The sequence below is a fragment of the Mesoplodon mirus genome (genome assembly GCF_964341445.2).
Source record: "Mesoplodon mirus genome assembly, chromosome: 6".
Classification (NCBI taxonomy): Eukaryota; Metazoa; Chordata; class Mammalia; order Artiodactyla; family Ziphiidae; genus Mesoplodon; species Mesoplodon mirus.
Genome location: NC_138982.1, coordinates 111,222,518 through 111,242,083, shown reverse-complemented (window position 1 = coordinate 111,242,083; position 19,566 = coordinate 111,222,518).

Sequence of the window (19,566 nt, the reverse complement as noted above, 5' to 3'; positions counted from 1 at the left end):
TACAATCCTACCTCATGAAAAAATAAAAAGCTTAAATAAAAAACCTAACTTTACACCTACAGCAATTAGAGAAAGGAGAAAAAAATACTGCATAGTTAGCAGAAGGAAAGAAGTCATAAAGATCAGATCAGAAATAAATGAAAAAGAAATGAAGGAAACAATAGCAAAAGTCAATAAATGTAAAAGTTGGTTCTTTGAGAAGATAAAGAAAATTGCTAAACCAATAGCCAGCCTCATCAAGAAAGAAAGGGAGAAGACTCAACTCAACAGAATTAGAAATTAAAAAGAAGTAACAACTGACCCTGAAGAAATACAAAGGATCATGAGAGATTACTACCAGCAACTATATGCCAGTAAAATGGACAACCTGGAAGAAATGGACAAATTCTTAGGAAAGCACAACCTTCCGAGACTGAATCCAGAAGAATTAGAAAAAAATTAGAAAAAAATATTCCAACAAACAAAATCCCAGGACCAGATGGCTTCACAGGCAAATTCTATCAATCATTTAGAGAAGAGTTAACACCATTCCTTCTCAAACTCTTCCAAATATAGCAGAGGTAGGAACACTCCCAAACTCATTCTATGAGGCCACCATAACTCTGATACCAAAACCAGACAAAGATATCATAAAGAAGAAAGCAACAGGCCAATATCACTGATAAACATAGATGCAAAAATCCTCACGAAAATACTAGCAAACAGAATCCTACAGCATATTAAACAGATCATACACCATGACTAAGTGTGGTTTATCCCAGGAATGCAAGGATTCTTCAACTCACGCAAATCAAACAGTGTAATACACCATATTAACAAACAGAAGGATAAAAAACATATGATAATCTCAATAGATGCAGAAAAATGTTTTGACAAAATTCAACACCTATTTATGATAAAAACCCTGCAGAAAGTAGGCATAGAGGGAACTTACCTCAACATAATAAAGCCCATATATGACAAACCCACAGCCAACATCATTCTCAATGGTGAAAAACTGAAACCATTTCCACTAAGATCAGGAACAAGACAAGATTACCCACTCTCACCACTGTTATTCAACATAGCTTTGGAAGTTTGAGCCAAAGAAATCAGAGAAGAAAAAGAAATAAAAGGAATCCAAATCAGAAAGAAGAAGTAAAGCTGTCACTGTTTGCACATGACATGATATTATACACAGAGAATCCTAGAGATGCTACCAGAAAACTACTAGAGCTAATCAATGAATTTGGTAAAGTAGCAGGATACAAAATTAATGCACAGAAATCTCTTGCATGCCTATGCACTAATGATGAAAAATCTGAAAGAGAAATTAAGGAAACAGTCCCATTTGACATTGCAACAAACAGAGTAAAATACCTAGGAATAAACCTACCTAAGGAGACAAAAGACCTTTATGCAGAAAACTCTAAGACACTGATGAAAGTAATTAAATATGATACAACCAGATGGAGAGATATACCATGTTCTTGGATAGAAAGAATCAACATTGTGAAAATTACCATACTACCCAAAGCAATCTACAGATTTGATGCAGTCCTATCAAACAACCAATGACAATTTTCAGAGAAGTAGAACAGAAAATTTTACAATTTGTATGGAAATCAAAAGAACCCAAATAGCCAAAGCAGTCTTGAGAAAGAAAAACAGAGAAGGAGGAATCAGGCTCCCGGACTTCAGGCTATACTATAAAGCTACAATAATCAAGACAGTATGGTAGTGGCACAAAAACAGAAAGATCAATGGAACAGGATAGAAAGCCCAGAGATAAACCCATGCTCATATGGTCACCTTGTCTTTGATAAAGGAGGCAAGAGTATTCAATAGAGAAAAGACAGCCTCTTCAATAAGTGGTACTGGGAAAACAGGACAGCTACATGTAAAAGAATGAAATTAGGGCTTCCCTGGTGTTGCAGTGGTTGAGAGACTGCCTGCCGATGCAGGGGACAAGGGTTTGTGCCCCAGTCCGGGAAGATCCCACATGCCGTGGAGCAGCTGGGCCTGTAAGCCAAGGCCACTGAGCCTGTGCATCCTGAGCCTGTGCTCCACAATGGGAGAGGCCACAACAGTGAGAGGCCCGTGTACCACAAAAAAGAATGAAATTAGAACACTCCCTAATACCATACATAAAAACAAACTCAAAATGGATTAAAGACCTAAACGTAAGGCCAGAAATTATCAAACTCTTAGAGGAAAACCTAGGCAGAACACTCTATCACATAAATCACAGCAAAATCCATTTGGACCCACCTCCTAGAGAAATGGAAATAAAAATAAACAAATGGGACCTAATGAAACTTAAAAGCTTTTGCATAGAGAATAATCCATAAACAAGACTAAAAGACAACCCTCGGGCTTCCCTGGTGGCGCAGTGGTTGAGAGTCTGCCTGCCGATGCAGGGGACATGGGTTCGTGCCCCAGTCCGGGAAGATCCCACATGCCGTGGAGCAGCTGGGCCCATGCGCCATGGCCGCTGAGCCTGCGCGTCCAGAGCCTGTGCTCCACAACGGGAGAGGCCACAACAGTGAGAGGCCCGAGTACCGCAAACAAACAAACAAACAAACAAAAAGACAACCCTCAGAATGGGACAAAATATTTCCAAATGAAGCAACTAACAAAGGATTAATCTCCAAAATATACAAGCAGCTTATACAGCTCAATATCAAAAAAAAAAACAAAAAAACAAAGAACCCAATCCAAAAATGAGCAGAAAACCTAAATAGACATTTCTCCAAAGAAGATATACAGATTGCCAACAAACACATGAAAGAGTGCTCAACATCACTAACCATTAGAGAAATGCAAAGCAAAACTACAGTGAGGTATCACCTCACACCAGTCAGAATGGCCATCATCAAAAAATCTACAAACAATATATGCTGGGGAGGATGTGGAGAAAAGGGAACTGTCTCACCCTATTGGTGAGTATGTAAATTGATACAGTCACTATGGAGAACAGTATGCAGTTTCCTTAAAAAACTAAAATAGTATTACCATATGACCCAGCAATCCCACTACTGGGCATATACCCTAAGAAAACCGTAATTCAAAGATTAATTACCACAGTGTTCATTGCAGCGCTATTTACAGTAGCCAGGACATGGAAGCAGCCTACGTGCCCATCAACACATGAATGGGTACAAAAGATGTGCCACATATATACAATGGAATATTAGTCAGCCATGAAAAGAAATGAAATTGATTTATTTGTAGTGAGGTGGATGAACCTAGAGTCTGTCATACAGAGTGAAGTAAGTCAGAAAGAGAAAAACAAATACCATGTGTTAACACATATATATGGAATCGAAAAAATAATGGTTTTGAAGAACCTAGGGGAAGAACAGGAATAAATATGCAGAAGTAGAGAATGGACTGGAGGACACGGGGAGGGGGAAGGGTAAGCTGGGACGAAGTGAGAGCATTGCATTGACATATATACAGTACCAAATGTAAAATAGATAGGTAGTGGGAAGCAATCACATAGCACGGGGAGACCCCCTCAGTGCTTTGTGTCCACCTAGAGTCGTGGGATAAGGAGGGTAGGAGGGAGACGCAAGAGGGAGCAGATATGGGGATATATGTATACTTATAGCTGATTCACTTTGTTTTACAACATAAACTAACCCAACAATGTAAAGCAATTATACTCCAATCAAGATGTTAAAAAAAAGAAAAACAAAAACCAAATATTTTATTCCAGATGCTATTGACATTGTCTTAGAGTCTAAGTTATTTTCTTTTCAAACTTTCTTGAAACAGCTTCTAATGTCTTAATTTAGGAGTTGTCATTTTCTAGTTCTTTTTGCACTTAAACTCTCTTCCATTTATGTATAAACTTCAATGCAGTTGATTTTTTTCCTGCAGAAATTTTGAACTAGGTAATCCCAGAATTGTCTCATTGTCTAATTTAAGTAACTTATTCTCATTATTATCTATCCTTTAAAGAGTTGGAAATATGTCATGTAACTGCCAGGGGAGAAAATGACTATTCAAGGTTAAAATTAGGCAATGATATGTTGGTTTCCTTGTTTCTTTTCATTTTATTTTGATAGCCAGTAAATTTAGTGTCTCTCCGAAGTATGGTTGAATACCTCAAAACTGATTATACCTAAAAATCTTACCAACTCATTTTGAAATAGAAGCTTTAAAAATCTGTGATTACAATTTAATATTATATCTATAAGATTATAATGTTGCTTTACAGAGAGGGTAGTTATATATTTGTAATATTTTCAACTTTATTTTGTTTGCATGAGTTAACTTAATGTCTTTTTTATCCAGCTATTCAAAAAAATTATCATAGCATTACTTGTATTTTGTGGGATTTCAGTTTTAGCAGTTAGACTGTATTTTTCTTCAAGGAACCAACTCAGTTATCCTCAAAAATAAAAATTTCTAATACAATTTCTATTGCTCTAAGAATGTGATGTATAATGTGTGTATATATAATTTTTAAAAGGCAACTTTCTAAAGACTATTGGTGCAGAAATAATAGCAGGTTCTATTACAGTAGTTGTGACAGTGAGCAGAGTTACTGCTTTGAGGTTCTGATGAGTCCTCAGAGGTATATCTGAAAAACAATGCCAGATGGCTCTAGAAGAGATCATTGCAGTGATACTCATATAGTTAACCCTTCATTGCTCATCAACATGGCAATGCCCATCTGCATTCTATAAACTCTATGACCTGGACTGGCCCCATACCCTCATTTTTATTTGTAAGAATCAACTTTGTTTTGCCAAGGCAAGTCTAGAAAAAGACCTATTCATGTGCAAATAAGCAAAACCTTGGTACACATTGGTACACATCTAAAGTCCATTTTGATTGTCCTGGTAATTCCTCCATAACTATACATAATCTTGAGAATGGCCATTTTTGTCAACCTTAGGTACTTTGTTTAAACCACACAATTCTTACTTGGCTAATTTTCTCCAATTGTCTTATTCAAGACATCTTACTCTTCCTCATAATCATTTACATTCATGAGATCAGTTAATAAATTTCAATCCACGTTTCAATTCAGCTCAAGTAACATTCATGTTAGCCAAAATTACAGTGTAGAAATTACACATAAATGAATGTTCTCTTTCATTTATGCTGCCATTACAACTCTGCCCATTATAATCTATTAAACCAAAATATGATCATTTTCTAAATATTGAAATATTGCCCTGAAAGTGCAGTATAAGTTCATTTCATTATTGCACTAAAATTCTTTTCTTATTGCATATGCAACATAGAGAGTGGTCAAGTAATGACAGCACCAGTGACCTTTGACTTGTTTGTATAAGAATATATATTAAATAATTTTATGCAAGTATATTTTCTGAGTGATATTCTTACTTAATCTTGTTATTTGAAACACTACTTAAAATTATGCAAAGGATATCACTTATATCCCTAAGAATACCTTGGGAACATAAAGCGTTAAGGAAAAAGAAAATCCATTTCTTATTTTCCATACATTTGAGATGTGCTAATTTTTTTTTTTTCATACAGCCTGTTCTTCCATGCCAACTGAAAATTCAATATTACCTATAACATTTTCTTGATTTTACCCATTAGGGAAATCTCTCACTATATTGAACTCCTAGGGTATTTAAAATAAATATTTGCCTTGTTTTTGTAGCATATTGATTTTTATTTTTAACTACAGTTATTTTTGTATCTAGTTCTTTACTTTGACAATCTAAGATACTTTTAAGCTTAGCATCTGGGACTTCTTGTATCTTTCATAATAGTTCTCATGGATGTTTGGCATTTATTATATGTCCAATAAATGACTCCTGAATAATAAAGCAACAAATATATTTGTAAAACAGTGTTTAAGAGATGAAAATTTGTAGGATGTGAGGTATGAGGATGAAAGAGGCAAGATATATAAGGTCTTTCAGTTATGGTAAAGGATTTAGATTTTAACTCTTTGGGAAACATAAGCCATTGGAAAATGAAAGGAAAAGAGTGGCATGTGATTTATGTTTTAGAAGAGCATTGGATGTAGTTTGAGGAATACATAATAGTGGAGCAAGAGAACAGAAGGAAGTTCATTTAGTGAGATATTGTCATAGACAACATGGAGATGATAATAGTTTGATCCAGGTAGTAATTGTGAAGTTGCTGAGTTATAGTTAATAGTAGTTTGAATATGGGTATTTGGGGAGAAAAACACATGATCATCTCAATAGATGCAAAAATATTTGATAAAACACAGCACTATTTCTTGATAAAAACACCCAACATACTAGAAATAAAATGAAAATTCTTCAACCTGAAAATTGCATCCAAGAAAAACTCACAAACTAAGGTATACTTAATGGAGCAAGACTGAAGCTTTTCCTCTAAGTCAGGAACAAGACAAGCAAGTCCTCTCTGGTACTGAGTTTTTCATTTTGTTTTTGTTTATTTTGCTGTTGGAAATGTTCTATAATTAGATAGTGATGATGGTTGTACAATTTTTGAATATACTAAAAAGCACTAAATTGTATAACTTGAAAAAAATGAACTTTATGGTATGTGGATTATATCTCAATTTTTTAAAATGGATATTTTCAAAACTTAAAATTTCTGGAACTTACTATTAGGATATGATAGGGATAGAAGCAAGTAATAGTTCAAGATTTCAACTTGAACAACTGGCAAATAGACTTATTTATTAAATTTAGAAAAACTGGATGGAGTATTAACATTGATATTATTTTTGTTATTTTTATATTTATTTTTGTGGACAAAAAACAGTTTCAAATTTGATTTGCCTGTTAATCCAGTGGATGACAAGTAGGTGAATTTGATAGTTATTTAATTTTTAATTGGGATATTATTTGTATACTATAAAAATCACCTTGATAATAAATCTATGATTCAATGATTTTTATTATTTTCACAAAGTTGCACCACCATCACTGTTATGTAATACCAGAACATTTTTCTCAGCCAATTAAAGAGACCCAATACCCACTAACAATCGCTGTCCCTTTCAACCTCCCTTCCCCAGCCTTTTTTCACTATTAATATACTATCTGCCCCTATGGACTTACCTGTTCTGGACATTTCATACTAACGTAATCATATAATATATGGTCTTTTGTGTTTGGATTCTTTCATTTAGTATAGTGTTTTCAAGATTTGTCCATGTTCCAGTAGGTATTTGTTCCTTTTTATAGCTGAAATATACTGTTATATGAATATATTATATATAAATATGTATTTATCAATCTTTACATTTTGGCCATTATGAATAATGCCATTATAAATATTTGTGTACAAGTTTTTGCATAGACTTACATTTTCAGTTCTCCTGGGTATGTACCTAGAAATAGAATTGCTGGGCCATATGGTACTTCATGTTTATCTTTTTGAGGAATTGCTCAACTGTTTTCCAAAGCAATTGAATCATTTTACATTCCTACCAGCAATATCTGAGTGTTCCAATTCCCACATGTTTTCTAACAGTTTCTATTTTCTGTCTTTTTGAATAAAGCCATCCTAATGGGTGTGAAGTGGTATCTCATTCTGGTTTTAACTTGCATTTGTCTAATGACACTTATGTTCAGCAACTTTTTGTCCTATTTGGCCATGTACATATATATTAACATAATTATATTAACATGTATAATATATATTTATTAAAGACCATATAAATGTATTTACATATATATAAATATGTTTTCAATTTATTTGACCTTTTTTTTTTGCACTACGCGGGCCTCTCACTGTTGTGGCCTCTCCTGTTGTGGAGCACAGGATCTGGATGCACAGGCTCAGTGGCCATGGCTCACAGGCTCAGCCGCTCTGCAGCATGTGGGATCTTCCTGAACTGGGGCACAAACCCGTGTCCCCTGCATCGACAGGTGGACTCTCAACCACTGCGCCACCAGGGAAGCCCTATTTGACCATTTTTAATAAAATAAACAGTATGTGACATTATGTAAGTTTAAGGTATACAACATGTTTGATACATTTGTATCATTATTTGGCAATATTATTGCCAAAGTAATGATTTATCACATTACATAATTATAGTACAGTATCATTATCTGCATTCATTGCATTGTGCCTTAGATCTCTATGGCTTATTTACTGCTAGTTACAAGTTTGTATCCTAAACACCATCACCCTTATCCACTCCCTTCCATCTCCTGGTGACCACAATTTTACTCTCTGTTTTTTCCAAGTTTAACTTTTTTTAGATTCCACATATGACTGATATAATACGGTACTTGTCTTTCTCTGTCTGATTTACCTTGCTTAACATAAGGTGCTCAAGGTCAATCCATGTTGTCACAAATGGAAGGACAGTCTCCTTTCTCATAACTGAATAATATTTATTGTGAATATGTACCACGTCTTTTTTATCCATTCATATGTTGATGAATATGTGGGTTGTTTCCATATCTTGGCAATTGTGAGTAATCATTCAATAAACGTGGGAGTGCATATATCTCACCCAAATCCTGTTTTAATTTCCTTTGTGTATATACCCAGAATTGAAATCTCGAGATCATGTGGTAGATTGATTTGTAATTTCTTGTGAAAGCTCCATATTGTTTATTAGAATGATTGACCAATTTACATTCTTACCTACAATGTATAAGTGTTCCCTTTATACTACATTCTTCCAATGCCTGTTGTGTCTTGTCTGCTTGAAATAGCCATTCTAACTGTTGTGAAATAATATCTTACTGTGGTTTTGATTTACATTTCCCTGATGGTTAATGATGTTGAGCATCTTTTCATGTGTCTATTGGCCATTTTGATATCCTCTTTGGAAAAATACCTATTTACTTCTTCTATTTTTTTTTTTTTTTTTTTTTTTTTTTTTTTGCGGTACGTGGGCCTCTCACTGTTGTGGCCTCTCCCGTTGCAGAGCACAGGCTCCAGATGCACAGGTTCAGCAGCCATGGCTCATGGGCCCAGCCACTCCATGGCATGTGGGATCTTCCTGGACCTGGGCATGAACCCGTGTGCCCTGCATTGGCAGACGGACTCTCAACCACTGCACCACCAGGGAATCCCCACTTCTTCTAATTTTTAACTGGATTATTTCTTTTGTTGTTGTTTTTACTAAGTTGACTGAGTTCTTTATATATTTTGAACATTAACTTTTTACCATATACATGGTTTGCAAAAATTTTCTCCTATTCTGTAGGTTGTCTTTTTATTTTGTTAATTATTTATTTTGTTGTGCAGAAAATTTGAGTTTGACATAGTTTTATTTGTTGATTTTTGCTTTCATTGTTTGTGCTTTTGGCACCATGTTCAAAAGTCATTACCACAACCAATATCAAAGAACTTCTTCCCTAAGTTTTTCTCTAGGGATTTTATGGTATCAAGTTTTATGTTTAAGTCTTTGATTCATTTTGAGTTAATTTTTGTGAGTGATTTGAGATAGGGGTCCAATTTCATTCTTCTTCCTGTATTTCGCCAATTTTCCCAGCACCATTTGTTGAAGAGACTGTGCTCTCACTGCATGGGTATTCTTGGCTCCCTTGTCAAGTATTGTTGACTGTATATGCTGGGATTTAATCCTAGGATATCTATTCTGTTCTATTAGTCAATATGTCTATTTTTTCCAGTACCATACTATTTTGATTACTGTGGCTTTTTAGTATAGTTTTAAATCATGAAGCATAATACTTCTGAATTTATTCTTTCTTCTCAGGATTGCTTTCGCTATTCAGGGTCTTTTGTGGTTCCACACAAATTTTAAGATTACTTCTATTTCTGTGAAGAATGTTTTTGGTATTTTGATGGGGATTACATTGAACCTGTAGATGGCTTTAGGTAGTATGGCCATTTTAACAATAATAATTATTATAATCTAAAAACATAGGATACCTTTCCATTTGTTTATGTCTTCAATTTCTTTCAGCAAAGTCTTGTAGTTTTCATTGCACAGATCTTCACTTCCTTGGTTAAATTTATTCCTAAGTATTATATATTTTCTTGATGCTATTGTGAATGGGATAGTTCTCTTATTTCTTTTTCAATTGCTTCATCATTAGTGTAAAGGAATGCAATTGATTTATGTATCTTGATTTTATATCCTGCCACTTTACTGAAAATGTTGATTATTTTTGACTGACTCTGGGATTTTCTATGTTAAAGATCATATTATCAGGAAATAGTGATAATTTTACATCATCCTTTCTAATTTGGTTGTCTTTTATTTCTTTATCTTACCTAATTGCCCTAGCTACCACTAGTCAGTACTATATTGAATGAGTCATGAGAGTGGCCATGGTTTTTTTGTTTCTGATCTTACATGAAACCCTTTATATTTTTCTCCATTTAGTATGATGTTAGCTGTAGATTTGTCATATATGGCCATTATTATGTTGAGGTATGTTCCTTCTATACCCAGTCTGTCAAAGTGTTTGTATTATGAAAGGATGTTGTATGTTGTCAATTTTTTTCTGCATTTACTAAAATGATCATGTAATTTTTGTTTGTAATTTTATTGCTGTGATATATTATACTTATTTTTCCCAATGTTTTGAGGTTTTATTTTTATTTATTTATTTACTTTAACATTATTGGAGTATAATTGCTTTACAATGGTATTAGTTTCTGCTTTATAACAAAGTGAATCAGCTATACATGTACATAAACCTTCCTTGTATCTCAGGGATAAATCCAACTTCATTGTGGTCTGTAATCTTTTTAATGTGTTCTTGGATTTGGTGCACAAATATTTTGTTGAGAATTTTTGCATCTATACTTATCAGGGATCTCTGTCTATAGTTTCTTTAATTGTGGCATCTTTATCTGGTTTTGGTATCAAAGTAATCTTAGCTTTGAAAAATGAGTTTGAAAGTGTTCCCTTATCAATACTTTGGAAGAGTTTGGGGAGGATTGATCTTAATTCTTCTTTAAATGTTTGGTAGAATTTTCCAGTGAAGCCATTCAGTTCTGGAATTTTCTGTGTTGGGATATTTTTTATTACGGGTTCAATCTTTTTACTCATTGTTGGTCAGTTCAAATTTTCTATTTATTCCTGATTCAGTCTTGGTAGGTTGTGTGTTTCTAAAAATGTATACATTCATTCTAGGTTATGTAATTTATTGACACATAATTGTTCATACTCTATATGATCCTATGTCTTTCTGTGGTATCAGTTGTACTATATCCTCTTTCATTTCCAATTTTATTTGAATCATGTCTCTCTTTTTCTTAATTAGTCTAGTTAAAGATTGGCAAATTTTGTTTATATTTTCAAAGAAACTCTTAAATTTTGTTGATTTTTTTCTATTGTTTTTCTGTTACCTATTTTACTGTTTCTCTGAACTTTATCATTTCCATGCTTTGTTAATTTGCACTTAATATTTTCTCCTTTTTCTAGATACTTGAGGTGTAAAGTTAGGTTATTTATTTGATATCCTTCTAATTTCTTAATATATCAGATTATTGCTATAAACTTTCCTCTCAGACTGCATTTGCTGCATCCCATGATGTTTGATATGCTGTATTTCTATTTTCATTTCATTTCATTGTCTTGATATTTTTAAAACTTTTTTGGATTTTTTGACTGAATGGTTGTATAGAAGTGTGTTGTTCATTTTCCAAATATTTGCAGATCTCATTTTATTCTTGTTGTTGATTTCTAGTTTCACACCACTGTGGTCAGAGAAGATAGTTGGTATGATTACAGTTTTCTTAAATTTGCTAAGCTTTGTTTTGTTGCCTATTGTATGGTGAATCCTGGAGAATGTTCCATGTGCACTTGAGAAGAATGTGTATTATGCTGCTATTGGGTGGAATGCTCTGTGTATGTCTGTTAAGTCCATTTCTTCTAAAGTGTGGTTCAGTCCAACTTTTCCTTGTTGATTTTCTGTCTGGTCAAACTATCCATTGCTGACAGTGGGATACTGAAGTCTCCTATAATTATTGTATTGGTGTCTGTTTCTCTTTTAAGATCTTTTATTGTTTGAGTAATATATTTCAATGCTCAAGTTTTGGGAACATATATATTTACAATTGCTATATCTTCTTAATGTACTGACCCCTTTATCAGTATATAATGTCCTTCTTTGTCTCTTGTTATATTTTTGGCTTGAAGCCTATTTGGTCTGATATAAGGCTACACCTGACTTCTTTTGGTTTCTATTTGCTTGGAATTTTATCTTCCATGCTTTCACTTTGTGCCTGTGTGTGTCCTTAGAGCTTAAATGAGTCTCTTGTAGGCAGCATATACTTGGGTCTTGTTTTTATCCATCTAGTCACTCTGTGCCTTTTGATTGGTGAGTTCAAACAATTTACATTTTGAGTGATTATTGTTATGTAAGAATTTACTACTGTCATTTTATCTTTTGCCTTATGCTTATTTTGTCTCTCCATTGTTTCTTTTTCCTTCTGTTTCTGTCTACATTTGTAAGTTGGTGATTTTCCATGATACTTTGGTCAGTCTTCCTTTTTGTTTTGTTTTTTTTTTTGTTGTTTTGTTTTGTTATTTTGTCTCTCCTCTAGAATTTTGCTTTGTGGTTATCATGAGGTTTATATAAAGCAACTCATGGGTAAAATAGCTCTTTGCCTGCTGATAGCAATTTATCTTTACTTGTCTATAAAGGTTCCATCCTTTTATTCTTCCCCTTTTATGTTTTTGATGTCACTAGTTTTCTCTTCATGTTGTGGTTTTATTGTCAATTTGTAGTAACTATACTTATTTTTAATGTTCTTTTCCTTTAAAATGTATGCTGTAATTAAGAGTTTAATATGCTATTCTAAAAAATGGTTACATTTTTAAAAGTCTATCACTTTAATCAGAGTTTTGTGTAATTTCATCTTTTTGTTTCAGCTTGAAAAACTCCTTTTAACTTTTCTTGTAAGGCAGGTCCAGTGTTGGTGAACTCCCTCAGTTTTTGTTAGTCTGAGAAAGCCTTTATTTCTCCTTTATATCTGAATGATAACTTTGACTGCTAGAGTATTCTTGGCTGGCAGTTTTTCTCCTGGCCTGTAGAGTTTCTGTTGAGAAATCTGCTGATAGCCTAAGGGGGAGTTCCTTTGTAAATTACTGTCCTTTCCTCCATGGTTGTCTTTAAAATATTTTATTTATTATTGATTTTTGACAGTTTTTTAAAAATATAATATGTCTTGGAGAAGATCTTTTACATTGAGATAATCTGTTCTATTGCTTTGTGCACTTATGTGTCAAGTTCCTTCTTCATGTTTGGGGAGTTCTCACCTATTATTTCTTTAAATATGTTCTCTCTTTTCTTAGCCTCCTCTTCTTTTTCTACTAAATCCATTATTTTATGTTGGCTTTCCTAATGGAGTCAGATAGATCTTGTAGGGTTTCTTAGCTTTTTAAAACCTTAGCTGTCTCTCTTCTTAAAACTGAATCATTTTTATAATCCTATCCTTGAGCTTGGTTATTCTCTCTTCCATCTGATTTGCTATACTTCTAATGCATTTGAATGCAGTCTTCTTCTCATTTATTTATATGAGTTATTCAGCTCCACAATTTCTGCTTGGTTCTTTTTTTATAATTTTGGTAATGTATGCATTCCGTTTGTTAGTTTTATTCATGAGATAATTATTTTGCCTTTCTGAGTTGCTTGCTGACTTTCTTTATAACAGTTATTTTTAATTCTTTGTCAGATCACAGTATTCAGAGTCTTTGGGTTTGGTTACTAGAAAATTGTTATTTTATTTTTTTGATATTCTATTACCATGATTTTTTCATGGTGTTTGATAAAAAGTGTCTCTGCTGCCACATTTGAAATAACAAAATCCTTTCTTATTTAGGAAAGACTTTCTTTACTTTGCTTCTAACAGTTCAACATGTTTGTAATTAGAGCCTTTACAGAAAATGGTGATATACCCAAGATTTTGGTTTCTCTTGCTGGAGCTGACTTGATGTTAATGTTGAAGAATGTACATAAAAAAGAAAAAGCTTGTGGAGGGGAAAAAAGGGGGGTGTAGTGGTATAGAGGGGTTAAGTGTCTACTTAGCACTTGGAGCTTTGGGAGTGCCAATGACCTAATAAGGGTATCCTCAAGTTGGGGGGATTCCAGAGTTCTATGTGTGGTCCTCTTGCCATCATCTAAGAACAAACAGCAGAACACACTTTCCTTCACTTTTCTTGGTCTGCCTAACTCTCTTTCCTTTTCTGCCTCCCAGTCACTGTGTTGTTTTTTTTTTTTTTCCTCAGGGAAAGCAGTGGGTCCCTGCAGCTGCAACACATGTGGCCAGGCAGACCCCCACTTCCTCTTTCACTCACCACCTCCTCTGTCAGAAATGTCATTTTGGACAGGTGCCAGACCTACCACCACCTTCTCTGCTGAGGCTGCTTCTGCTACCACTTCTCTCACTCAACTGCCTCCTCTGGGTTCTAATCTACCCACTTTCAGGTACACAGATGGATGGATATCTCCAGTGTCCTGGTATGCTCTACAGAGCTGCTTATTTTCAACTATGGATGGCCAATTAGTGTAAATTCAAGGGGAGATAAAAAAGAAACTCATGCCTCCTGTTGCTGACATCTCACTGCCTATTTTTAATTGGCTTATTTGACTTTTTCTTGTTTTTCTTTTGAAGATTCTTTATATATTCTGGACATTAGTTTTATCAGATGTATGATTTTCAAATATTTTCTCCTATTTTGTCAGCTACTTTTCCTTTGAAATATGGTTTTAATTTTGATGAAGTTCAATTTGTCTATTTTTCTGATTTTTTAAAATTTCATTAAATCTTGCTTATTTTAATTTATTAAATTATTTTCACAATCCACTCATGTAAGGAGATCTGCATTTTGACAAAAACAGTTTTATAGAATACGTTTAGAACCCCAGTATTCATTAAGATCATCACAGAAGTGAGTGTGCATAAAGGGTACATTGGAATAAGCCCTTACACTTATCCAAAATTCAGTGGTCGTGAGATGTGGAAGAACAATTAAAGTAGACCTAGGAGTTTCCTAAGCACTCATGTTGGTGATAACCAAGAGAAAATATTGTTCTGAGAGCCAAGAATTAAGAGTTTCAATAAAAATGTATTATCAACTCTGTTAAAATTTTGTCAAATAGGATGAGAACTTAGAAATAATCATCTTCCCTCATGATCTCCAGAATTAGCCTTATTCCTTCATTTGACTGGAAGCAAAAGGAAAACAAAATATTAGTCATAGAGTCACATTTGTTATTTTATAACTTCAGATAATATACTGCTAACTCTTTCACCATGAATCCTCCTTGTAATTTATTTCTATATTTAATTTGCTAAACTAATATTTTTTCTTTTCCTTTTTTTGCTGTGTGGCAGAAGGAAATATTTTGAAGCTTGATAGGCATCCTTTTTTTTATTAGATATTTTTAGGTGGTTAGATAACTGGTAACTCGCTTTATGGCTTCTTTATTGTGATTAGAAATGGTGACAAAAATATAAACCTGACAGTATCATTTGTCAAATTCCAGTTCTCTTCAACTGTCTTTCACAGGTTCCATTTTCATCATGCATAAAACTTATGAATTTCACCTAGCAATAAGCAAGATTTATTTGTCTTTTAAATAAATCAAATAATATTTTGTAGGTAGAAGGGGTGCTTTACCCAGGTAAGAATTATAAAAAACAAAACAGAGCAAATCTGGTTGGTATTCTTGGGTCATATTCCTGTCTATGACACTGATCTATGTTTCTCTGCAGTGCCTCTTACTATGGAAGTTAGGCACTTGACAGAAATATTGGACTGTAAAAATAATAAATGGGTAGTGAAACTTCTTCCCTATCTTTAGTATATAGTGCCCATGTCATGTTGAACACCAAAGGAATCAAGTTCCACAAAGCTTGTGAATAAAGTTAAAGGTTGGTTCAAACTGATGAAGTTTAATTCATGTATCATTTCTTAATTATTTCTATACTATTTTTTAAGAGTAGAACTAATTTTTAAGAGTAGAACTAATGGACAAATCACAAATTAATTTTGTTATATCTTATTTTTAGGGTTATTTTATTTTAGAGAAGAAGATATAGCTTTTGCTGTTTATATCAATGGAATAAAATAATTCTACTTACTTTGTGCTAAATTTAAGCCTGTTAGTATTTAGATTTAAAGACTACTGGCATTGAGAGTTTTCTGTGTTAATTTTACTTGCCAAAATTAATGAGGCTGTTTGCTTAAATGTTTAAGGAAACTACAAAATAGGTTTAAAATGGTAAAGCCTATTGGATAAGTGAGAGGTGCACATTTTGTTTTTTCATTATGAACATGAGCTAATGTGATATGGGAAGCAGCAGCTGGAGGCAAGGTCAGGAAGTTTGGAGTATCATAGGCCAACTCTACCTAGCAATGAGATACAACATAGCTGTAATTTTCATATGAAATTTTGTGCCAAACACAAATAAAAGAGGTCAGCTAGATGTGAGAAATACACTAGTAACTACTATAAGCTCTTCACTGGCAGCATTTTTCTTCATGAAGAGAATGGCATAGTGAGATGGGATGTTATAAGACATAAGATCAATAACGAATCTGGGCAAAAATACTCATGTTCTATCCTCGGTCATTTTACACAGTGGTAATCTGGTCTAGAGCCTTCCAAACTAAAGACTTGTGTTAGTTTAATATTGGTGATAGATATATTTATGATTGATTGGATTAACAGCCTGATGTATTTTAATAATAATTTTTTGAGACTGTAATATCACAAAAATGGAAATTCTGAAGAAGCTTTTAAAAATTCAAGTTGGACCATCATAGAACATGCAATCATGCAAGCAATTTTGGTTTAAAAGAGTGGTAACTATACATATTACCATGTGTATATGTGTGATTCTCTATTTGCAACATTTGTTTTAACCAGAGTTATAACTTATCTGTAGTTCATTATTTAAATATCTTGTGGTTCTAATTTAATACCATATACCAGGCTAGCTGTTAAAGATATTTCAGTCTCTCATTTTTACCAAACCTTATAATTTGAAGAATTTGATGTGTGATTTTTATGGTCCAGACCCTGTATTAGGGGTAATAATACAACAGTGAACAAAACCTGACTTGGTCTCTGCCCCATTAGAGTCATCATTATAATGAACTAGACAGTAATTAATGAAATAATGATTAAAAAAAGTAGCTAAGCCTTACGGATTGTAAAGAAAACTCCCCAAAGTACACATTTAGGAAGTTGCTGAGTGAATAGAGAAAGCCAGTCTGTCTCATTCCAGACCCATGCTCTTAACCACTGCATTATGATAGTTTCTACTTCCATTGAACAGTTATCCTGTTCATTGCAAGGATAAATACAAATCTAATTGCTCAGCTTTACAAATGTGATTTTTCATTTTACAAGAAAATATTTGAAATTTAGTTACTCTGATTCTAAAAACATATTTTTACTACTAGTAAGTAATTTTAATGATAACTTTAAATACAAATTCTTAGGTGAAGTTTGTCATACACTATTGAGTTAAAATTTGATATTTATAGCTAAGTTTTACTTTTCCCTGCCTCACACAATTAAACAAATTTCAATTTAGACATTTAACAATAAGGACTAATCAACTGCAAAGTTATATTAGAATAACCTAGGTGATTCTGTTATTGTGGTAATAAATAAATAATATATTATTTTCATAGATGAACATAAAGTTCATTTCTCCATCACATCAAAATCAGATATGGGTCAAGATGCTCTTTAAATGTTGACTCAGTTATCCAGGATTTATCTTGTGACACTTGCATTAAAAACAATAAGGACAGTTTTGCATAGGGTTTTGTTATGAAGCCTGAGAATAATATGTTTCACTTCCTCCAGTCACATTGGCCAGAACCCAGGCAGATGACTTTAATCTTAGTGTAAGTGAGGCTGGAAATTATCTTCTTGTGTGTCCAGAAAGAAAAATATAACACAGATTTGAAACACAGTGTTTCCATTGAAACTTAATATTTTGGTAACATTGATAAGTACCTTCAATTTTTAAAAATTTATTTTATACACACTGTTATCATAGTAAAAAAATAATAATTATTTAACATACCTCAAATTATTTGGTAGTTTTATCCTCAACCAATTTGAAATACTGATCACTCTACAAATATTAGTAATTCAACTATGCAATGCAAATATAGCTGAAATATAGGGAGAAAAACTTGTCATAGCATAGATATAAGGAACCTTCTGAAAGTCCACTGAGTAGGCAATGCACTAATCTGGCCACATGTATCAAAATTTTCCAAGGTATATATTATGGTCTTATTTGGGAAGAATGAATGAACAAGAACAATACAATTCAAAAAGAAGTGCCAGCTACTCTTTGCAATGTGATCTTCATTGGATCTGGAGCATATATATTGAGTACAAGTCATTGTTTGCTTTTTGTTGTTATTGCTTTCAATGTAATTGTATTGTCACTTTGATTCATTATATATGAACGTTAATGGAATTTTCCCAGGTGTTGAAGTACTTCTTTCCTCTTTAATTTATGTATGTCTCAAGAAATATCTAGTAAAATAACTGAGTGTAAAAATATTTTCAGATATTTTATATATAAGTATATCTCAGTAAAATATTCCAGATTCAAGTACATGAGAGGACTTAGATATTGGCTATTGATATTTATAGTACTTGCTTAACAGCCAAGAAACCCCAAATTTTACTAAGTTAAAAAATAAACACAAATTACTGACCATTTGCATTAGTAATTTCCTTAAATACATTTTAGGAAATTAGTGGCCATCCCTCAGAGAATGGATAACTGAAATGTTGTTTTCGTATTTGTTTCATTCATATTTATATTTGTTCATATAATGCAATACCACATTGAGGATAAAACTTATGGCTTAAATTTATATATGTCAACATGTAAACATCTTACAAAGTTTACTGAAAAGCAGTTGCTGAATGATTCATGAAGAAACATACTACTTATGTACATTTTAAAAATAGTTAATTACAATATTTATATATGTAAAATAAATGTTATCCTGGTTACCTGACTTACGTAGATGAATTTGGGAATGGTGCTGGGATGAGTGCCAAAGCAAACTTTACTTTTTTAAAATAATTAACTAATTATTTTTTTGTCTGTGCCACATGGCATGCAGGATCTTAGTTCCCCAACCAGGGATTGAACTCTTGCCCCCTGCAGTGGAAGCACAGAGTCCTAACCACTGGACCACCAGGAAATTCCACCAAAGCAAACTTTAAATTTAACTGAATAGTTTATTTTACAGGGATAAAGGAAATAGTAGATAACAAGTATAAACAGTAGATAACAAGTAAAAATTATAAATAATGAATAAATATCTTTTTGGTTATTTTTTATATTTTTCTGTATTTAAAATTTTATCATTTTAAGGAAGAACATTGAAAAAATTCCCCCAAAATATTTACTTGTGAATTTATGGAAATATTTTTATGTAATACATGTTGGTACCAAGGGAACTTACGTTAAAATTCTGTATGTAATTATAGGCCAAAAAAAATGAGCTTTGTTAAAGTGAAAAGTATTAACATATTAGATAATCCATTTCTAAGATTCTGACCAATAAGTAGAAGTTTCGAGGCATCTCTGTCTAATGCCACAGGAGATGGCAATCAGGAGGAGAAGTGTGTATTGAGTTTTGTATATTTCAAG